Raw genomic sequence first — 23,388 nt, forward strand, 5'->3', positions numbered from 1 at the left:
ATTGTTGAAGAAGTTTCAAATTTCATCAAAATGCAGAAAAATTTGTGTAGGCAATTGAATACGTTCCAAGTTTACTTTAATAAAAAAACCTGTTACTTAGTTACATTAATTATTTTTTTAAGTAAACATATGCTTAGGACTTCAATCACATATGAAAGCCACTGCATAGGTTAGAAGTACACAATAAATAAAAGCCTCACATGAAGCTACATGAAAGGGTCTAACGTGGTCAGTGATAAGGAGGGGAGCGTTCTCATTACGAGGTATTTTGATCAAGTTGCCAGCAGCTAGAAAACTATCCATGAAAATTTGACATCTTGAGCAATGTTGGGCTCTTACTATTATTGTAAGATGTACACATACAAGGATGACAGTCAGTTATTGAGATAAATGAACATGCACGTGTAATGTAGATAGTGATGCAAAAAAAATTCATTCTTCTGCCTTGAACACTTGCTCCTTGAGGACAGAGAAGATACATCCTTCATTACCCAGAAATCTAGTAACGTGGAAATTTCAATGAGGATTTCAGGTATGAAGGATGAAAAAATAAATGGACTTGCAAATGCACATTTTTCCAGAATCCATGTACACTTTTATATTGTTGACCATCTGTACTAGTAAGCATTAGAAGAAGATGGAAAATATACGACTATCTATATTTATTCCTTCTTTACATCTCTCCAAATCACAGAAAGCTATTTACTTTCAATTAATCTATGCAAAGGATTTTTAAAAACAATTTTAGAAAGATCTCCAAATGTATTTGGGGATATTTGTATATCCTAATATATACTTTTCATGTATATCAATATTGAATACATTGCATTTAATAAAGAAATGTATTAACATAAGACATTGCCACTTGATTGATGATTTCAAACCTATGTAAATTGAAAGCAGTGATTTTCATACATGCCTTAAGAACTTAAGTCCTACTGATGTTCCATAGCATTTGTGCTCCTGTGATTTTAGCACTCTAAAAAATACCATTCAAAGCCATTACGATAGGACATAACTGTGTATTTTGCAAAAACTGGAACGTCCAGCAAGCACAGTCCTAGGATTTTTTTTCTAGGAATAGCCACAAGACCTCAAAGCATAGATGGAGAGAAGCATTAAAACAGAAACATTTGAATACTAAAAAAAAAAATTATTTCAAGCTACTTTTCTTCCAGATTCCTCAAGATGTATATAAGGATGGAGAGGAAGAGGAAATAGTGCCTTACAGACATTGAAGCAAGCTTCTAAAGATACAAGTCTAATGAAAGAAGCTGTGTTTCTAAGATGGAATTCTGAATGCATTTGCTCTATTTTTCCTAGGTGCTTTCCTGTGTTGATCTTGTTTGTTTGCCTGCTTTCCTTAAAACAGAAGAAGGGTTAAGAACTTCAGCTACAATGGCTATGCTCCATGAAACTGTGATGAATTACACAGTTACAATAAAAAGTACCACAAGTGTATGTGGAATGACATATCTCTGTAACTAAAGCATTAACAGATGGCTAGAAGATAGTGTCCTTCCACTTTTGGATCGGTCACTACACAAGTTTTCAATTAAATTTTAACAATTAGGTACCTACCATCTCAGTAAGATTGATCATGCTTTGCTATTTATTAACACGCCATTGCAAATAAAATCTGTAGCTATGACAAATTTATGTTTTTATGCCTAGTGTTTGTCACTTTATCTCTCAATAGGAAATTCTAGAAATACATATGAACCGTAGACCACTCGCATTAAATAACAAAGTACAGAATATAGGATCTCACTAAGAATAACCACTACATTTTTTTGTTTTATTAAGTTCGTACCCTTTAAGTCCAGTACTGAAAGTTCATCTCCAGTACTTAGAGCAGTAAAGAGACAAATCATCTTTGGGTACAGTGTCTGAAATCCTGCAAATTAGAATTATTCGTAATCTGCAGATGCTCAACAGCTAATCCAGGTATTTTCATTTTAGTGCTTTGGTTCTTCTTGTATTTGTGCTCCTATCCAAGACTGCACCAGCTGGACTTTATAGTAGTAAATAATACAATGGTTCAAAACAGTGATAGACAATGTAACATTTTATCCCAAACTTCCAGAAGAGTTGAATGCAAAAAGACATCCTTTCTTCCTAGTAAACAAAACATAGCAAGCGGTTTTGTTACATTACTCTGGTACATACTGCGTCTCATAGGAGAAGAATTGCTTTACTAACTGCCAAAGCTTTAAGTCCAATTTTGAAAAGATGGAAGCAAGTTTCATGTTTCATTTATACAGACATGATGCCAAGCCACCTTTTGACTTCTCACATCTCTTCACACGTTTGTTGAGTTCTACTGGCAAATTTATCAGGGCTGTGTAGGTAGAAAATACAAAAAAAGCACTGAAAACTATGAGAGAAAAAGACTGCAATCAGCAGTCCACAGATGATCTTCAGTTGCCTGTAACACATGTGGATTGTTGTATGTAAATTAAGAGAACACATGATAGCATGGTGACTTACAAAGACTTACTGAAAGCTATTTTCTGTGACCTGTCTGCCTGATCACATTTTGCTCCTCACGAGTCAATTTTTCATTCAAGCAAGCCCACTTCATTTATTTCTTTAAACAATAGCTGGAGATGTTCATATAGAAAGCTCTAGGCACCCACAGAGTTAGGTGTGGTCCAGAATTGTAAATTATGGCCACCCAGCTGCAAAAATCATATACAAATAATGAATCAACTGAGTCAGCCAATAAACAGAATCCATAAAAAACTTACCCAAGGGCTCTACAACCTACTACCAAATATTCAGTATAGTTGTACATATATATATATATATATATATATATATATATATATATATATACTTATTCTAAGACCATATTTTATATACCTATATGTGTTGTGCATGCATGTGTAAATTTCTATATATAAAAATCCATACCCATCTTTCTGTGTTAAGAAAGATTTTTATAGATGTGGGTGATTCATTTGCTTTTCACAGAAATGTTCTATGAAATATGAGAAAGAATGAAGTCATGAAAGAAATGCATGGGTAACTAGTATATTTTTTTACACTTTATTTTAGCTCCTAGCTTCATTTTACTTAATTTATTAAATCTAAAGTAAACTTAATAAGAAAAAGAAATTTAGACTGCTGAGTGAAATACTGACCTCTGTTTGTATAGTCAAGGATTACACATACATAGTATCACAAATGTAGTATTTTCAGTCTTCTAAAGTATAGCATACATAATACCACATTTTATTTAAATTAATGTTGACCGGTATGTGATATTAACCTGTCAGACATGATCTTTGCTTTAAAATCATACTATCTAATTATAAATGACAATAGAACAGTTAAAGAGCAAGATGAGTATAGGCAATTGTCATTAATAATGTCACCAATGGCAGGTAGAAGTAAAATGGAGCTTTTGTTTCTTAGTTAAGAAACATGGAGTTTGCTCACTTCCCTCTATGTGGTGAAGTATATCCTAAAACAGGTTAGTATATCCATATTATGACTTAGCATTGCAGCATAGACGGTAAGGTATGGAATGAAGACAACTTTGCAGTTTTAATGAAGTTGAGTAAAAAAAGTATAAATGAATACCTATCTTTAAAAAAAAAATACCAAAAATTTAAAACGTGTTTCTTGTTGAAGCCTTGTGAATCCCAGGTATTCTTCCATACTGACTAGAGTACGCTTAAATATCAGACATTGGACATCAAAACATGTTTGCAATAGGTCTTCAACAATGATTAAAGTTTGTTCTTATTCAGCTTCAAAGTTCAGACAGAGGAGGCTGTCGTGCTTTCATTTGCATTCTCTGGGAACCCAGGAAGGTACGTGCTGCTTCCTCCAGATCAAACACAAAAAATCCTATTTGAAAGACTTTTAAAATGTACTTTCAAGTGGTCTTCCTGTGCTGTAAATCTGTCATGACAAAGTGCAAGTCAATTGTTCCCCCCTACCATACAGACCAACAAAACAGTCTTACAGTGATGACAGGCTTGAAGGTATAGTCTGTAAAGGACTGCATAAAATGCATAGAAGGATAGTTTTAGTTAAAAAGGAAACACGTTTAAAGTAGATAAAATGACAATAGGTTCGAGCTGCTGTTCCTGGCACCCCTGCCAATCTGGCCAGGACACATCAGAGTCAGAATCAGATTCAAGTTCACTCATAAGAATGCTTTACCCTCTTTTATGGTCTCATTATTAATGGCTGTACCTACAAGAAGATCGATGTCTATAAAGCCTTAAGGGTTATCTGTATCCTGAATTGTTTGGTGACTTCAGACACAGCTGAGGGTCATTCAGTCCTTGGCATTATCACAAGATACCAAATACCAGAATTACCATATGTACTTGATACTTCAACCAACTAACAACATTGTGGAAACAGCCAAGATATATGCAAAATGTCATAAACCAACTTCAGAAAAGAAAAATCCACACGTCAGTATATTTGATTTTCAGAAGTTTAAAATTTTAACAATCCCAAACTTCACTCACTACAAACATTTGGCTTTTGTTATTCACAAAGGAAGATTTCATTCAAAATAAGACACATTGGTTCACAAGAATCAATTTCTAAACGGACATCTATGTTTATATGAACTATTTGAACCAGTGAAATACTTTCCTTAAACATTTTTGCAGCTGCAGTATAAAACACTATGTTACACTTCCTTTCTTTTTATAAACCAAGATTAAAATCCTCCTACAACAAAAGCTTGTTCTGACTACCTTGATGGCCTTATGTCTGCCAGCTCTAGAAAGATCTAGGGAAAAAATATAGCAAACATTCGTCTCAGACACAGATCTTAACAATGCTTTTTACTGACCACAGAAATCATACTAAACTTAACTAACGGGCAGCTCACAAGCACATCCTATGGGTGAGTTAAAAAAAATACAGAACTCACCAATCTTTCTGCAACTCTCAAAGAATGCCCAACTAAGCCCAACATTGGGAACAACGTGTTTGTAATGACAACTATGATATTTCCGTAAAATTGTAAATTCAATCTCATGCATCAATCTTCCCAGGATATACTGCTGCATATGTGGCTTTCACTTCTATCCGTGATATAAATTAGAAATAATAGTGAACTTGAATTGAACTCAGGGTCTGGTATGTCTTAATTTTTCTTCCCTTAAGCAAGTCAGGTGATTTGAAGTATCTGTTACACAGGAATTTTCTTTTAAGCATCACCACCACTGTGTTATTTACACACCTCCAAGGATAAAATCCCAAACTAGCTGGGATTAATTTGTCATACAAAACCTCTCAGTATTTCATTATGTTACCTAAAGTATTGCAAAGGTAATATATAAAATGAATCCTAACAAACCATATATTTTAAAACATATAAAAAGTTCCTACTTAGTAACCATAAAAGAAACAATATAGTCCAATTCTACAGAGTCTGTTTCCCACTGAGGATGTCTACACTGCAACAAACAAACACAAGGCCACTCTGTATGACTGTGTTGAGAAGTCACCAAGAATGAGGCTAAGGGTTTCAGATCAGCCCTCCAGGGATGACAAATATCCATTTACATGATCAGATTAGACTCTGCAGTGACTCTGCATGCTGTGGAACATGTCTAATCTCTGCAGACAGCACCAAGGGGGTGAAAAGGGAAGGAATATTACCAGCACCACATCATTTCAGAGGGGAACAGACCCTTCTGCCAATTTCAAGGAGATTTCAGTTCCTAACTGTCGATGTAGGTATTAAACAAAGTTGTCTTATTTTTTTAAGCCTGGAGTTAACAGTGGCAGCACAAGGACATGGATTTCAGACAACTTGATATCACAGGGTCTATTTCACTGATAGGAAATTTCCCACTTTCTCCTAAGGAAAACAGAGTTGCGCAAAGCAGGAGTCTCCAGCAGCAGAGTCCTAACTTTCAGCTTCAAAACTTAGAAGTGTGGGTAGATAAAACTTCACTAAGACTTGTAATCTGATGAAAGACATTTCTCAGACTACAGATTGCCCACAGCCCTTATGTCTTGTTTAAAGGTTTGTGATGTTTAAAAGTTTGATACAGGGTCTTCTAAAGAGAACTGTTCTGACAGGACACAAATTAGCAAGAGCTTTGAGGCAGATGTTCATTGATCTTCTAGAATAAACTCTCACAAGAAATTGAAAGCCCTTTAACATGCAAAACCAACGTTCTCCTAGACTTAGAATTACAATAGTGAAAAAACAACAACAAAATACAGTCTGAGAAGAGAGAATAGAAAATAAAAGGAATTCAAATTTTCTCTTGACATGGCTCTATTTTCAGCTTTGCGTTCAGTCATTCAGTGACCTGATGAGATGCAGTAGGTTTGGCTTGGATTCCCACTTGCCTTGAGGAGAAGGCACGTTCCCTTCGAGACTGGCTGTCCACTGGTGGTTCCTTACTGAAGGTGATGTGAGTTACAGGCTCCCAGATCTTTGTGAAGGTTGCACTTCCTGTACTCAATTGCCTGTGAAAGCTTTCTTCCCTGGAGCTGGCATGGCAGCTTCCCAAGAGAAGAAGGAATTTCTCTCTTCAGCTGGGATTAAACGTGAGCCTTTTATGGCATAAAATGCAAACTGAGAAGCAAACTAAGCAAATAAAATTTGTCTCAGGTGGCAAAAATGCAGTAGAGTCTTTCACACATTTCCAAATTGATATTTCAACATTTTTAAACTTTAAGGCAGATTTGAATTCTCATTGAAAACATAACCTCGAAAAAAAGAGATCTTTTCTAACATAACTAAAAGTCTACTGATTCTCTGACTTTGGACCAAGTCGATAAGTCAGGGAAATGAGACCATGCTTCAAAAAGAGCATAGAAGTTTCTATTGCATTTATCTCTGAGCCTAAATTTGGTAGAATGCTAATCTTTATATTAAGACTACATGGGACATACATAGTTTTGAAAACATTAAACCTTTCACATAATTTGTGTAACACTATCAAAAAAAGGAACATATGCACCACATTGTTCATCTTCTATGAACAGTTAAACATATATGCCATATATTAATCTGTCACATTTCATTCTTCCATCTGCCATCACTGCAGCTCTTGTGACTACACATGCAAATCATAAATCACAGATCTCCTTGTATTTTTTGTGCTCTGCACACAAGCTTTGTGCTACAGGACCAAGGTAAAAAGCTGCAGTCATAGGTGACCACAAGTAAATCTGACTGTGTCCTGGTTACCATCAGGAGCTACTTTGAGCTTCTATTACTCTTAAAATAACTCAGTATGGGTTGCAATCAAGCAGAAGAAAGCATACACTGTTCCCATTCTCTATATGTACTGGGATCATTGTTCCCTGATGCTCATATGTTTCCCATCACCATCTTTTCACTATGATACCCTCTGAGAGTTGTTGTTTGCTGGGATCATCAGTGAGAAATTCAGCTCCAGTGTCAGCAGGAGCAGACTGCCTACCAGTTCTGCTCTTCTCAACCACTTATTGCTCAGTGTGCAAAGGGAAGTGGTTACAGTGTGAATAGTCAAGGAGAATGAAAAGACTGAAGCTTGGAGAATGGTGCCTCTCCCCTTGCCTGGTCTGCTCACTGTTCAGGGCTGCCTGAGCAGCCTGAGCAGGGGGCCTCTGCAGTCCTGCAGCGATAACTACTTCTTTTGCAAGAATTTCTTGCTATTCCTCCCAGATGCCACAGTGGGTGTAAACTCCTGGCACATTTTTTTACTGTTGTTAAAAGGGTATTGTAAACTGCACCAATGGAGAAGGTAAAGAAAAAAAAAAGGTGGCTGGAAGAGAGGTGAATACTGCTCTGGACACTGGAAATATCAGCTGCTCAAGTTCTTCTATTTGTATTTATAAAGAAAAGTAAATTATGATCTAGCTGGCTAAGTTCTGTATGGAAATCAATGTCTCCTGTTTGTGGCAGTTTGCTATTTTTTGGAATGGGCTTTTAGAAATGGCAGGGAAACTGAAATTACTCAGCACTTTCATTTTCCCATTTTTTCTTGTGGCAGCATGCATGTCTTTTTTAAACTAGTACTATTCCAACATAAACAGGAAGCTTTGATGTCTTCAGTGTGAGCAGTGTAAAAACACATAAAAAATAGGAAGTAAACTTTACTTCTAAAAGAGTTACCTGATCAGGTTTCAGTTCCTTTAGTATGAATTGCTTCTTTTATGATAGTTACAGGAAGTTAAAAACCACAATTGCACCCCCACAGTAACCTTTCCTCCCTAAAAACACAGAAACTGTCGTGCTTCACTTCCAAGACAGACACAAATCCAAATATTCACTCTGAAGAAAACTTAAAGACATTACTGTTTCAGTATCATCTACTTAGCATGACAAACAGGAAAGAAGAAATACTTTTGCATTGAAAAGACTCATCTACCAAACATTCTTGCCGATTTTTTCAAAAGCAGATGGCAAAAGTTGGGAGTCCTTGGCAGTTGGGTAAGGTAAGAGGTAGTCAACATTTCTGACTATCAAATGGGCATATTGACATAGTCAAGTTTGTAATTCCACTTTCAAAATCTGGTCCTGAATGCAGATCACCAAAAGGTGCTGCCTATAGCCAGGCATAGAATACAGAGTGCTATCCTGACTGATTGGGGACCATTTATAAATGGAATGGGTAAGAGTTGCTCTCAGCTGGCTCCCCACCAAGGTCTGAACTCAACACTCCCAAGACACTTTGTGACTCCAACCAGCATCACAAACACATGAAAATATATCTTGGAAAAATATTTATGACTGATGTTTCTCTGTATTGCTCCACTTACTGATTTTTTCTCCTTTGCTGACTTTCTTCCTACGCTCTTGCACCTCAATGAAAGAGAAATTATGCAAAAACATATACTGAGGGATGTTAGGGAATGTTGACACTTGTGAATTGGCATTCAAGACAGTATTTAAAGGACTGCCTTGATAGTATCTATGCAAACAAAAGACCTTAGCAATAAGATGCATTAGTCCTCTTGCCTCCTTTTCAAACACAAGCATTAACAGGATCTACCACTACTCCAATATGTAAAAAAAATTCCAGTAAGTCACATCAGTACCCTGATGTCTGCACAGAGGTATAACCTTACAGAAAATCTTGTTAACAGTGAAGTTCACTCTCATTTATCTTAGAGGACACATTTGTTCCAACATAGGTCCACTAGTTTTGCTTATTTATGCCCAGAAAAGGTAAAGAAATGTTACTTGCTATCCCTACAAATTAATTTTTAATGAAAGATTTGTAATGTGGCTTTGAAACTCCGAATAAACATTCAGAAATTAAAGGAAAAAGTTCTAAAATCCCTCAAGTATGATATGCATTGCACTTTGCATTCTATAATTTGGGACTATACTTCTGTAACTCATACAGACTTTTTCTAAGACAGTCATATTGTTGACTTTCTTGAAGAAAAAGAAAGCCAAATTTGACTGAAAAAGGAAGCCATTCATGATTTAAAAAGTCATAACTGTAGAGAATGTTTGAAATAGAGGGTGAAAAGTGTTTTGATGATTCTCTTAATCTTCCAAACAGTTCTTTCTATTACTACATATTCAACAAAAAGTCCCATAAAATCTTAAAAAGTTTTGTCCTTTATGAGATCCACTTTCAGTGGATTGCAACGTAATGCTACATGTTTCAAACATGTACACTTTCAAACATTCCATGCAGAGAACAATCTGATATGCATGCCATTCTCTGCATTGAATATTAAAATATTACATTTGCTGTAATTAAGAGTTGCCTTTAATAACATGTTAGATTTTGATCTAGGCTCATTCTGCACACAGAGAAATCTAATTTCATAGTGGGATTACCATGCAATTTACCATAAGGGTATGAGTTTATGTTCCTAATGGTAACTTTCCAACAAATACTTAGAAATTCACCTTGAAGTGGAGGAGTGGGTTTCTGAGTCTGACATATTTGTGGCCCAAAGCAGCAATTTTGTTACTGGGATGTAAGAGGTGGCAAAAACCAAAGCAGGAAGAGCGATTTAATGAGATGCACACTTCCTTGAGGAGTGGAAGGCCAGAAACTCATTAAGTGGAGATTTGGATGAAGGTATACATATGAGATCTCATGAGAAAAAATGTTTAGAAGCTAGACTGGTCAGCTAGGCACATAGATATTATAGTGAAGTTCTGTTTCTTTTTCTGTCTGATCATATGGTTAACAATACTTTTCTTTTTCACAAAGCTCTTCTGTAGCAGTGTCAATTATTGTTCTAATGCTTCCAAAGGAAAAAACAGAAACCAAAAACACGGGATCATACCTGAGTTAGTGTAACTGTTACACTGACAAGTTTCCAGACAAGTCCAAGAGAGAAAAAATGACATAAATCTAACTGAAAGGAGTGAGTTAGGCTTGTTACCTAAAAGATGGTGTTTAAAACATTTATATAGAGGACAGACAAGGATATGACACTACCCCATTAATATTTCAGCTGTCACAAGTGAATGTAAAGTGGACAGAGAATAACTTTGCATATAGTCTGAATGCTGCAGATAGGTACCTAGGTGCCTGCAGATCTGTTTTAAAGACCGGATTTTGTAGATAGTAAAAAAGAAAGAATACAACATTAATATCTAGTAAGCTATGTGCTGCTTGGGATTAAATGTAACCTCTTCCATTAGCATAAATAAAAATTGCATTGATATTTTCCACTGCACATGAATAAATACATCATCTTTACCTTATAAAACTTCCAATATCATCTAGTGTCAATTCTCCAATAAGAATATGTGGAAGCGATTTGGAGAGAATAAAATTAATTTTGGTATGTATTCCATTATTTCATGAACACAAAAATGATAGCCATTAACAGTATCCAGATATAGATCTATCCAATCAAATGGAATATGTATTTTATCACAGGGTGATCTTGGGAAAGAAATATGAACTCTGCTAAGTGCACATTTATAGGCTACAATTTATTAAAACATCATTTTTGGAAAATCCATGTCAACAGACTTCTCTTTTAAAAGAGTGCCCTTGGTTAGCTATCAGTCTCACAGACAAGAATAATATTTGCAAACATAATTTCTGGGTGGCAAATCAAAACTCATTTTAATTATAACCAGCTAATCATCCAACATAGTAAGACGATTACAAATCAACAGTTTCCTTAACCTGTCAGTATCTAGAACATATCACACAAAGTCAATACTTAGTGATATCCTTTTGTACATCACTACACATTTTTTTGCACTGTGTAGCTATGTAGTACTACATACTTCTACAAGTTCACGTATGAAGCTGACCATTTGCAAATATAAAAAGAAGATGCTTCCTCATCTTTTATTTTTGCTAATAGTCACATAGTTGGTATTTTAATAATGTAGTAAAAAACAGAGATAAAGCTGTAGGTTTTGAAATTTCACATCTATTTTGACCAAAAAATTGGAAGAAATAGCATTCTCAAAAGGCATAAAAACATACTTCAGTGAAAAAGCAAGGAAAGAGACTGAGGCTTCAGTCAACTGTTCAATTTGTCTGAAATAATGTCGACTGAAAAAGGCTCCAAATGAACAGGTATCTTGAACATCACAAGCTATAATGATGTGTTAACCTTGGTGACAGCCAGAACAGAAGGGTCAAAGGTTCATCTGGCATCCCTGGGGATGAATCCTTCAAGGTGAATTTGAGACTCATTGACAGGGCAGCACAGTAAAACTGACAGTAGAGTTTAAGAAATGTATATGTTACAAAGACGAAGAATTGCCTTCCTCTTGAACTTTGTATTCTTAGTAGTAAAATAATCCTTTTTGTTAAGATATTTAATGTAGGGAGAACACAGTTTGCTAACAGCTGAAATCCTAACAGCAGGCATTTTCAAAGGTTTCTGAATCAGAAGTCATTAGCAGGCTTGCAGGTTTATTTACTCTGGTTGCTCCAGCTAGTCTTAGTTTTGCAAATTAAAAAAGTTAATTCCTCATGTCCTACTTTAAAACATCCAGATTGCTAAAATCAAGGTTTTTTTTCTTCTACTGAAAAAGCTGTTACAACTACTTACATTTGTTAGTTTCAATAATAAGGGAATAAAAGATGAGCTCTTATACTACCAAAGCATTTGATTTTGGATATCAAAAGTATAGTAACGGTAGTCACCCCTAGTTGACTACTTCTTAATATTTAAGAATAACACAAAAGATGCCAGCAACACGCACAACATAAAAATTTTCTTGGCAGGAAGTCTCACTAGGACAAAAATGAGAATGAATATGGAGTATGTCCACAGAACTCCATCTAGCTGGGCTAGATCCTGCAAGTATTATACAATAACAAGCACCTTGAGTAGAGCACAGCTTCGGTATGCGAGTGAGAATATTACTCTACTGTTTTGTCTACAAAGAAGAGTCTACTTATGATTTAAGATGTAATAACACTTTGCACTTGGGCAAAGTGGCACAACACAGCTTTGTTGAAACAGTGCCAGGCTGTTGTACATGTATGAATGAATTCAGTCCCACAACTCGTGAAATGCTGAATAGGAGGTACTGAACAACTTCAAGGCTTGCTCAAAATCACACAGGAAGACTGCAGCTGCTCAGCAATCTGCTTTGCTTAGCTTGAAGATTTTCTACCTCAAGGCAATCTTTCTTTTACTGTACAATAATTTTCTCTATAGGAGAATATTTTGCAGCTCACTTGTTGCAATGATTATATAGTCTCATGGTAAACACAGCTCATCTTTAACTCTATTCTGCCACAGAGAAGAACCACTTATTCCTGAAATACCTACCATGAATCATAAAATAGCCTCAATCAGGTACCTGCAGCTTTTGTGGTAAATAGTTTACCATTAACAAGTAATTTTTTTCTGTTTGCTTTGTGTCAGGTTTTACTCCAAGAGAAATTTTCAAACTGAACACTAGAATTCAAAGTAGTCCTAAGAGATAAATGATTTCAGATGAATAGGAAGAGTAAGATGTGCAGAGTCTGAAATGTGGGCCGTGGCAGAGGGAAGTCCAAGTCATCACATGAACATTTTTCACTATGAACATTTTTCACTTTCTAAAACTTGGCATCCTGAATGGCATATACACTCGGAGAAGCAAAAAGCAATGATGCAATATACACAAACTGACAGTTAAGATATCTTGAGTCATAATCATTTTGTTCAAAGAATCATATCACATTTTGTGAGGGAAGCCCAAGTTACTTCAGCACACATCTCTATGGATAGTTTAAAAATTAAATATATTCCATATAGCACTGGAAGTATTTCAAGATAGAGACCAGGAAAGCATGTAACTTCCTCATTTTCTCCTTTTTTAACAGCATTATTTTCCCTAGAAGGTCTACAGGTTTTATTCTCTCTTTAACATACAGGAGGAAGAACTTGTTGACTTTTCCCCTTCTTACCTTTGTAATGGGTAATTCATTTTCCACCATGAAGCCAGAATCAGGAGGCCTAACACAAGAAAGGAGATAACCGACAATAGCAGCAAAAGGCAAAAAAGCAAAGCTCTAAGCTCTTGAGTTAGAAGAAAATAAGTATAATTAGATCCAAGTATAATTACCACCTACACCACCTCTAAATAAAAACTTCTAAATAAAAGAACAATCTCTATGTGACTATGTGACAAGTAGATTCAACAATTTTTCAGGAGAAAAATAAAAAAAAAATCAATTATCTGCTTAATGCAGATAAGGAAGGAAAGTATCTTTTTTGCCTACTATTTGAAGGAGGGTGACCAAAAGAAGGCAGACTTAGTTCTGCATAGTATTACATAGGAGTCTGGAATAACACCCTGCAATGTGTATGTTAGCCCCACATCATTGCACGTGGTGAATATCAGAACTTGGCAGTAAGTAATTCTGAGTATATTATTACCTGGAGAGAGCAAAGTACTCTGTTGGGTTGAGGAAACCCAAGAACTGAAAAATTATTATTTTTGAAGTGCTGTGATTTGGACTAGACTTTTCACATAACCAGAAGCATCACAGGAAACTCAGTAAGGCAAAACTATCCAAACAAAGTGAAATAAGCAAAAATGAAGTTGACAGAACTTTCAAAAAGTAGACCAAAAAATCAAAGCAAACCAAACAAGAAGCTCTAATCACTTACATCTGTTCAAGGCTCCAAAAATGGGCACTGTCCTTCTCTACTATTTTTATTCTACATTTTTCTTTTGATTATGAGAACATAATATGTGCAAACTCAGCACATGGATTGTTGAGGTTTTATTAAACATGCTTTTAGAGTTAGTGTCATTCTTACTTTACAAAACTAATTCCTAAAAAAAGCATGATACACAATAAAGTCTCAGTTAGCAGTTACCCGATATTTAAATTTTAAGTGACAACATGTGGCTGCTGCAGTGTGCAAGTGACTAGCAATATCAAAAATGCCAAGAGCAATCAAATTTATAATGTCCACTAGAGATCTTAAGTACAAAAATGTACTTTTTTTTTCCCCCTCTCCTCCCATCTCCCAAATGGAGAGGGTTTCAGTGTTTAGGAAACAACACAGTGAGAAGCTTGGTTGCTTCACCTTACTAATGCAGATTTGCCACAAGTAATACATTCATTTCATTGTATGTTAAAAGGTCTTTCCTGCTTTTCTAATGGAAATATCTTTGTACATGAGCATAAAGTAAACATAAATACAGCAAAAGATAAAGCAAAAGGCTTATAGGTCCAGGAGTCTGCAGGAAAGAGCCTTGGACTGCAGAAAATTGCTAGTGCTTTTTTGCACATTTGATCTGAAGGGATCCTAAGTTCCACGTCTAAAGGACTGAACTCTACTTTGAACGTGGTTTCTCCCTGTATACAGTGTGCATGCTTCCCAGTATGAGTCCTAATGTGCAGTGTGTGGGATTCATAAAGGCTTTAAAAGTCCGATCCTTTAAATATTGCTTTGTTTCTCATTGGTTTTTCTTATGATGAGGAATTGAAGAAAGTACACAGCACAGCAGTCCCAAAGGGGTGGGGAGAATGTTCTTCAGAAATGTATTTTTAACTTTGAGGGGGGTGTCCAATGTCTATGTGTAGGATTTTCATACAGCTGATGAAGGGAGTAGAGGAAAACAATTAAATTCCTAAACCCACTGTTCATCTTTATTGTACATAATGTAAGCAAAGGCTCTTTTTCTTGACTGCTTAAAAAACCAAACCAAATAAAAATGTTTCTTTTTCATTAAGAGAATAAAATGAATGAAGAAATAATTTCCCTCCCACATCCTTTCTTCATATCCCTTACCCATCCTCAAAAAACTAACAACTAGATCGTCAGCCAAACAAAACAAAGAATTTACTTTCTCAGCGTAATAAATCACCTTTGTTCCTAACCATTCAAATTACAAAGAGTAATATAAATTACTCTCTGGATAGCTCAAATAACCTAGTCTGAGATAACAACCACCTGTTTTTTTATTATTTTTTAAGAAGAAGATTCTCAGGCTCCATTTCTTTAATTTCAGATGGTCCTAGGGTTCAAAACTCTCAGTAAGTCATTTTAAGAAGAAAATCCTGATAGTCAAATGTCTAGTCCCATGAAAGTCTCAAAACTCGGATATCTAACACATATCCTACTTGCTGCAGGCATGTATTTTCTTTTACTATCTAGGTCATCAGTTCATGACTAGAGACAAAAGAAATCTGTGTAGAATTTTGAGTCAACCAGTTTTCAGATTCCTTATAAGTTTGCAGAGTACCTGCAAAAGAACTTTGCTCTCCTTTATTTTTACATTAAAAAATAGAAAACAGTGCAAAATAAAGTTAGGCATAGGAAAAGAAATACTTGGTTTACGTTAAAAGAGTACTTTTCACTGCTGTTGGGTGAAAATATCGAGAAAGCATAGTTATGCATGTCTAATGCCCAACATTTTAAGTGGTGAGAAGACAAAATAGCTGAAGCAATAAGCATCACTGATACAAAGGAACATTTTTGAGAGTTGTGAGAAAAAACAGAAGGAACAGAAACTGTTAGCTATAGGGACAATATGATCAGCAACAAATTGGTTTAAAATGCCAGCAATTAAATGACCATAACAAGCTTTTAATCTAACACCGAATTATGATGAGTTTCAATTTTAGTAATATCAGTTAACATCAACATGGTCTATGAATCTCCTAAACTCATACAGAAGGTTACACTATTGCCAGGAATGGCCTTGGGAACACAGGAGGTCACTTTGGTCTTAAACACAAAATCTAGCCTCTATGATAGCCAGCACATGCCTAAAGAACCCATTGTCCTCTGCTGTCCTCCCCAGTCCACACGTTTCACATTGGGCCACATTTTCCCTCTCCTTTTCTTTGCACTGACTCCACAGACCAATATTATTCTTTGGAGATACCTATTGAAAAGACACATCACATAAGTTGTGAACCAATGCACGGTTTACCCTGTCCTACACTTTATCCAGCAACCTTGCATAGAAGATTCAGGGTTAATAATGAGCCATTTAATCCAATGAGCAAAATGTCAGGCCTTCAGCATGATACACACCTTAGATTAACAGGCTTTTTCCTCATAATTTTCTTCCAGTAAACATCATACTACTGGAGAAAGCATCTTGTCCCCTAAAGAAATATTCTGAATAGTTGACTCTAAGAGCTATAGAGAAGAGAGGAATCGTCCACATGTGTGTTTTCAGGCCATTTGCTCTGACTTGGCTGTGAAGACTCCAATCCAACACAAGCTCGTTTTACCCTTACCCTCAGCACAACAGAAGCTGTGTGGCCATATTAGTACAATCCTGTGCTGGAGTGATCTAGCCTGTCTCTCAGCAGGGCTTATTAGCTCAGGCCCGGCGCCACAGTAACCGCTGCCAGATGGCTTCTGGTCGATTCAAAGAGTGAACTGAATGAGCTCACAGCTGTCTGACAGAGTTTGCATGGCTATGCTCTTTAAAATGGCAAACCTGCAAAAAGCTGCAAAGAGAGAATCTTGTAACAGGCTAGGATTTTCAATCCATGTTTACTCCAGTGCCTGTAGAAATACTGTCTCTATTAACAGCTGTGGTCAGGGTTGGAAACTACTCATGGATATGTCAAGAGATGAAAAGTTTTGTCTCAAAGGGCAGTCTGAAAAATGAAGCGAGTATATGGTAAGACTCCAAATAAATTGGAAGAAAAGAGGAAAGTGAATAAAAAAATAAAAGTATCTCTGGTATTTTCTTTCTGCTAGCCCAAGCTATTAGTTAGGTTGCTTTCAGCCTTCCAACATAAGCAGTGTCCTCTGTAGAAAATAGTAATGTTTTTTAGAATGCAGACAAAAACCCCACAAGCAATACACAAAGTGATGCGACCAATGCTAAAAAAGATTATCACACCATTGAAAAGAGCTTAGACATGTCTGTGGTTTAAAAAAAAAAATACATGGGAAATAACAGCATGGCAGAAAATGCTTTGTCTTAACACAGAAAGGTTGGTCATGCAGATGTGGAAACTCTAATGGTTTAGACATGGTGGAGGAAAAGGCAGGCACGCAGAGAGAATTGAGGAGAAAGATGGGAAAGGTGACCTGATGATAATGCAGGAGACAATAGAAGCACATGGTCATGGTCAGAGCAGAAAACATGAGACATGATCCAGAAGGCACATTTTTAATGATTTATGTAATCTGGAGAATGGAGAGTCTCCATCAGGAACAATAGCAACCATGAATCAGACCTTTAAGTGTGAACACAAAACACCAATGTCACACTTCGGAAAAACTAAGAGCAAGAAAAAACAGGCTTTAGAGAGAGTCTCGATATCCTCTGGGACAGATGTGTGGTTCCAGATTATTTTTCATAATCTTTTACATTTTTTCCCCTTGTGGTGCCAGGTTAATTCACAGTAGCTCCAGTTGTGTTGCCAGAGGAAGCAATATTAATAGCTGAAGAAATATAAATTATTAACAAAAAAACCTACTCTTGATCCTTGAGGAAACCACCATTGTAGGGATCAGGAGATGAAGGAAAATGAGAACGAGTGGGAAGTCAGTCCTCTTAGGGAGTGAGAAAAGGAGCCACAATGAAGAAAAAAGACTGAGAAGAAAGGAAATTGCTGTGCGGCAACAAATACATACTGAGAATCAGAAGAAAAAAAAACATTTCTCTTTCTAACCCTCCTGGGGCATATGGGAAATTGCTGCTTGCCCTTTAATCTGCCCCCCTAAAAGAAAAACAATTAAAATTAAATAAATCCCTGAACTGTAGGTACTTGCTCCCTCCTCTTCCCCTCACCCCTATTGCTTTGTGCTGTGTATCCAAGGCATGATCTTCAATGCAGCTCTCCATAGGACAGAGTATTACTGTTAACATTACATCTTCTTTAGTAACATACATTCTTTTGCTGTATATCTAGAATACAGTTTGCAGAGATTAAGATGTTAAAGAGATTAATGATTAATAAATTTATGAAAAAGAGAGGAGGCGGAAAAAAAAGAAAAACAGAGAAGAAAAAAATTAGGATAAACATCTTGAGTTAATTTGGAGTACCACTGTAACAGTATAGTTTTATGTCAGGCGCATTGCTGCTTTAAAGGGTTAAGATTTTTACTGCTGCACAGCACAAAACAACAAAATTGATCAGTTTTTGTTTCCTTTTTCTTGATTCACCTCTCCCCTGCAGTTTTTCCCACTGCAATTTAACTTTGGAAGGAAAGGTCCCTTTCCTAATTAAGGAATTAATATCTTCTGTTTTCAGCATTCCCTCCAATACAAACAACCCTTTCTCTTTTCCCTTTTAACTGACAGGCATAGTAATTTCTTCAATTTATTTTTTTCTCTCTTGTTATGACCAAGATCATGTTGGGATCATGTGCATAGTTTTAAACTTGCCAGAGCACAATGAGGCTGCAAATGGTCTCCACCAAGAAGAATGAACCAAGTTCTCTTTGGCAATTCATTAACAAAATATTTGGAGCAAGTAAATAAAACATCCTTCTGTGGATGGTACTTTTAAGGAGGTTTTCTTGTAACAGCAGAAGATCAGAAGCTTTGTTTTCACATTTCGTAGAAAATATTTTATCACTTGTGTAAAAACAGCATTGTGCAAGACACAATAAAGGCTTCATATTTGTGTCCTACTATTTTAGGGCAAGGAATCGAAACAAGAATCAAGAATTCAAGTTACAACTTATCTAAAGTAACAGTGTAAGTTATTCAAAACTGTTGATGTCACAAGACAGACACACAAAAAAGGAATGAAAACCTGCATGCATTATTCATCCTGTAACTTTGATCTTAAAAGCTAAGAAACTTGAACAAGGAAAGATAAATGGCTTCTCAAGCTTTTTCTTTTAAAAATCAAATGAGGATGATTCAGGATAAATGATAGATAGGAGTTAATAAGAAAGAGGAGGAAATTGCAATCACAGTGCTGTACCAAAGATTCAATGTAAAGGCTTTCCTTTTTGTATTAATTACAAAGGATTCCTTTCTTAGGTACCACCATCCTTTTCTGTGTATGTGTAAAAGATTTTACCTATTAAAATTTCATGTTCAGTCTGCAAAGCTTTTTTCTTCTACCATCTAGGTAGAAGAATGTGTAAGCTTTCTGAAGCATGAGTTACTACCGGTCATGAGACAGGAAGAGAAGCAGCTGTGAAATCTTGACCTCCAAACCTGGCTCAAACATCAACTTGCTCTGGTGCTTATGCAAGATATATATACATTCTCCCACTGCGAAAGTACTGATAATTACAGGCACTCTGCATCCTTATTTATTGACGCTTAGTTAATTATACAAGCATTACCCCTAAACTATGAGACAAATTGAGAGGAAAGCTCCAAAAGCACATCGAGGTTGCCCTGTCTAGATGAGAGATGCACCAAATACTCTTTGAATGTTTTGTACTACTGAGAGTCTGTAATTATTGTCAGTTTTTGCTTAAAGATATGCCTGAAGGCCTCACCATTTTGGTTAGATTACAGATGTCAGCATCTTACATATACGCAATTGCATTTGGGATTCACAAAGAAGATGGAACAGCAGCATAGTTCCTTAAGGGAGGCTCAGAGCAAATCTAACACCACATTCATTACAAATCACAGCACACCAGCCATCTATATTAACAGCAAAGCCAAGGGAAGAGTGCCTTTACCTTATAGCAGGAGGTTTTGCTTATCTGAACTTCCAAATTGTTGCCACCACACAAGCAGTTAGCACTAATCAGATGATAGAGTGGGGCTAGACAGGTGGGAGGAAAAGGCTGGGTGGATTCAATGGCAAGTTGTGAGATGGAGGAAATGGATGGGGAATGAGGTGAAAATTTAATTGCAGTAGTGTATGGTTAGGAAGGCAGTGGGCACACCATTTGAAAAGAAGTGAGAGGTTTTGGGGATGACAGATGAGAAGTGAATCATGGAGGCATACTGGACATATTCACAGGTTTATAAGCAACCAAAATTCACTGCAATTCTGAGCACCTAGGTAAGTAATTGCTAATGGTATTCATAGCCACTGATGTTCCTGCCAACTGAACCTAGACAAAATACATTAGGAAAGACCAAGCCCAGTGATTACAGCTGTCAGCAGAAAGTTGAAGACTGGCTGTATTTCCTCCTCAGCCTAAGGGAATGCAAACTCATAGCTTTTGGCACAAAGGTAAGTGCCTGAAACACTGGCTATGTCCTAATGACACTGAGCTGCTATGTAAAGAAGATGGCTAGACTGATAGGGCTGGGAGCAGGCCTGTTCTGGGTGAAGATATTTAGAAACCCAGAATCCCAGTGTAGATCCCCACTCCAAGCAGTTTGTGAATCTATCAACTTTGATTAACAAGACATAAATGCCACTGATGACTGGAAGCAGAACTTCTCCACCCTTCTCTCTCACTCATGGACAAGACTTTGCATCTCCTCTCTCCACCATGTCTCAGCTCCAAGAGGTGTGTCACACAGCCTCTCCTAGTGCAAACAAAACATTTCAGAAATTGGAAAAATACATTTTATTTTTACGTTGTTCACAGCGAGAAATCAGCATGCTTCACTGGACTGCACTGAAGCACTTATTTTCAGCTGTATTTATTATAAGAGAGATTCTTGATTCCGTTGTAGTCCCAGGAGAAAAATTAAATAGATGAGCACAGATTCACACTAGTTCTGCTCTGGCCTCATGATAATTGTTTTGGAGTTCAACAAATTAAGTAAAAGAGAAGCATTTGCTTCACATGCAAGATTTGCCACTTAATTTGTAATATATGGAGAGGGATTGGCCACATGAAACATATGCTTTCATGCTGTGGTGTAAAAAATACATGAGAAAAATCACATTTAGCTCCTGTGCACTGAGAAAATTCTTTATGGACAACATATTCAAGAGCAGACTGCTTATGATCATCCTCCATCAGATGCACCCAGTGGACATGTGTACACTAAGCATCCTACACTGTCTGACTTGTGCTAAAACTGAGTAGTACTGGGAAAGATGTGCTCAAAGAAAATTTCTATTTCTATAATCCCTATCATGGATAACTGTGCCCAAAGCCTTACTTTCATTTCTTACTTGTTCCATTCACTACCATTTCTAACCTAGAAGACATTTAAATTTCTTTCTCGGCAAAGCACATTTGTTTGCCCTGCAACTGGACCAAAAATATGCAAAGATGACTCTGATTTTTATTATCTCACCTACATAAACATATCGATTTCCTTAACTCCTCCAGGACAAAATAAGATTTTATTTCTATTGCAATCCAGAGGAAGTTGTGCATTAACTTGGATCTTATTTAACTGCTATTTACCTACATCTCTTGCTTCAAATTCTCTGTCAGGAACCAAGCCACTTCCTCTGTTTCTCTGGTACCCTTCAGACTCTAAATCATGCATTGCCATTGCAGATGAGGAAAAAACACTTCTATATACTAAATAGAAAGTCTTCTAATATAATATGACTTCTTTTGAAGAAAGATAGATATGAATAAAAAACCACAAATGTTAAGCATCATCCTTCATTCAAAACAGAGAGTGCAATCTTAATGTTTATTTTAAATATCTTATCAGGAAAAAACCCATTAATATCAAACAGCCTTTGACATTTAAGAAGCTTTTAAGAATGAAAACAACTGAAAATGCTTTAGAAGTAGAGCCACTAAAGTATTTTCATTGGTTAAGTGCCCACTGGTACTACATACATATTGAACATCAACATATATAGTTTGACATTTTCTGATCTGGTAATTTCATGTCTTAAAAAGAGAAAGGTAACACTTGAAATTTAGTCTCATAGAGTCAATGATAGTTCTTCTATCAAATTAATGTAGGTCTTCATTTTAAATATAGGCACTTAAACATCTTAATCCTTATTTCAGCTGTTACACTCTTTCAAGTCTTAATGTTCCTGTTGTTAAACTGAATTGGAAACTACTTAAATAAGTTCACAGAAATGAAATCATTCTAAGTAAGGTTTCAAAATAATGTTTTTTGTCCACCCCAGGTCCCAACCTCTCCAAGCCTCTAAGCCACTAGCAAAATAATACAGATGGTTACTGCAAAGCTGTTAAGAAGTACATCTGAATGCATATTTATCCACTTGGCAAGATCTTGCTACAGCCGTTAAGCCTATGCAAATCTGCATCACAATTTAGCTTCAGACTCTCCCCTCTGTGAGAAAGCAGCAATGATATTCATATCGCTGCTTAAAACAATGCTATGCAAATAAGACGTAAATGAATGCAGTTGAACTAGCTATTATAGCAGTGTTAATTTACACCTCTGACAACAAACAGTAATTTGGGCACGTGAAACAAGTTTATATCTACACTTACACCAAAACTCATTTTAATTTGTTTGTTTTTGGAAGCAGAACCCAATAAGGCAAGATAACTCCACCAGATGTCATGGTGAAAGAATACTGTGTAGGTGAGTATTCAATACAATCACCAGAAAAAGAAAAACAGAGGGGCTGTATTCTATAATAAGCACAGTTTTAATAAATACAGGTGGCACTGCCAGTCAGTGATAGCTGCTTTTGTTCTAAGTATGCCTTTGTTCCAGTAGCTGGGAGAAGAAGAGTTTTCACATATAATGAAAGAAAAGTACTTAACAGGCAACACCTGAAAATCCTTCAAGAGAATAAACTAGAGAAAAAAAAAAAAAAAGGCATGTTTAGAAAGCATTTCCTGGGGAAAAAAAAAAAACAAACAACCAAACCAAAACAAACTAGCATTGGAATCTTCTCTTTATCTTAGGCTAATTGACCTGTCACAGTGGGAAGGAAATTTGAAAAGGAAATTGCAAGTTCTTAGCAAGTCTGATTGGAGGAATTGAGTTAACAGCCAGCAATCAGCATAGGTTTGGTAAGTTACTTAAGAATATAATGTATGCATATGCTATAACTACAAAATGCTTCAGTTTTGTTTGTAAAAAGCAAGTGAAACAACAACAGTTCAAATCTCAAACAAATATGGTATTATTTTAGTTAGGTTGCTGGGTTTTAAGTGTTTAAAAGCTTTCTTCATTTCAACACACCCATTGAGGTATAT

The 23,388-nt window shown here is 36.2% G+C and overlaps 1 protein-coding gene across 1 annotated transcript in view; it reads right to left on the bottom strand.

The window, feature by feature from the left end:
* The window catches only part of ROBO1 (roundabout guidance receptor 1), a 310,713-nt gene that overhangs the window by 89,280 nt on the left and 198,045 nt on the right, over positions 1–23,388 (bottom strand). The gene's annotated exons all lie outside the window — the stretch shown is intronic.

This window comes from Colius striatus, chromosome 1 (assembly GCF_028858725.1).
Source record: "Colius striatus isolate bColStr4 chromosome 1, bColStr4.1.hap1, whole genome shotgun sequence".
Taxonomy (NCBI): Eukaryota; Metazoa; Chordata; class Aves; order Coliiformes; family Coliidae; genus Colius; species Colius striatus.